The following is a 565-nucleotide window of genomic DNA, read 5'->3' as shown; positions in this document are numbered from 1 at the left end:
CCCCCCCCCCCCCAGTTTTCCCATCATGCTGTGGAGCTGCCCTCTGGGACTCATACCCCTGATGGCGGGGAATATCTATGTATATAAATATGCCCCTATAGGAGCTCATCCCTCTCCCTCTCTCTATGAAAGTATGTTTTTGTGGGAAAAACATTCATGGAACTGGAGGAGGATGCTCCCTGGGGGGGCAGCTTGCCTGCTGTGCTGTGGGAGCAGGGCAGGCGCAGCGGCGTGCGCCAGGCTCTGGCCTGCACTTTGATCACCTGGGCAGTCACCTCAGCAGCTCTTCCCTGCCTTGCTGCCCTCTGACCTCCTCTCTGAGGCCTCGGGTGCGATGCAGAGGAGACACGGGAGCTCCTAGCATCAGGAAGAGCATCATTTGAATCTGAGCTGCCCTGTGAGCTGGAGTGGGTTATTAAAGTCCTGCAGACACGCTGCACCTTCATACAGAGTGGGCTTAGAACTGCTTTCAGAAGCGTGGGGAAGTGTCAATGAAATAATACATGCAGAATGCCCAGAGCAGCTCTTCGTGGCGTGTTTAAACTGCTCTCTATGTCTTCTTTTC

This window comes from Myotis davidii, unplaced genomic scaffold (assembly GCF_000327345.1).
Source record: "Myotis davidii unplaced genomic scaffold, ASM32734v1 scaffold37, whole genome shotgun sequence".
NCBI lineage: Eukaryota > Metazoa > Chordata > Mammalia > Chiroptera > Vespertilionidae > Myotis > Myotis davidii.
Note: the sequence above shows the minus strand (reverse complement) of the source record.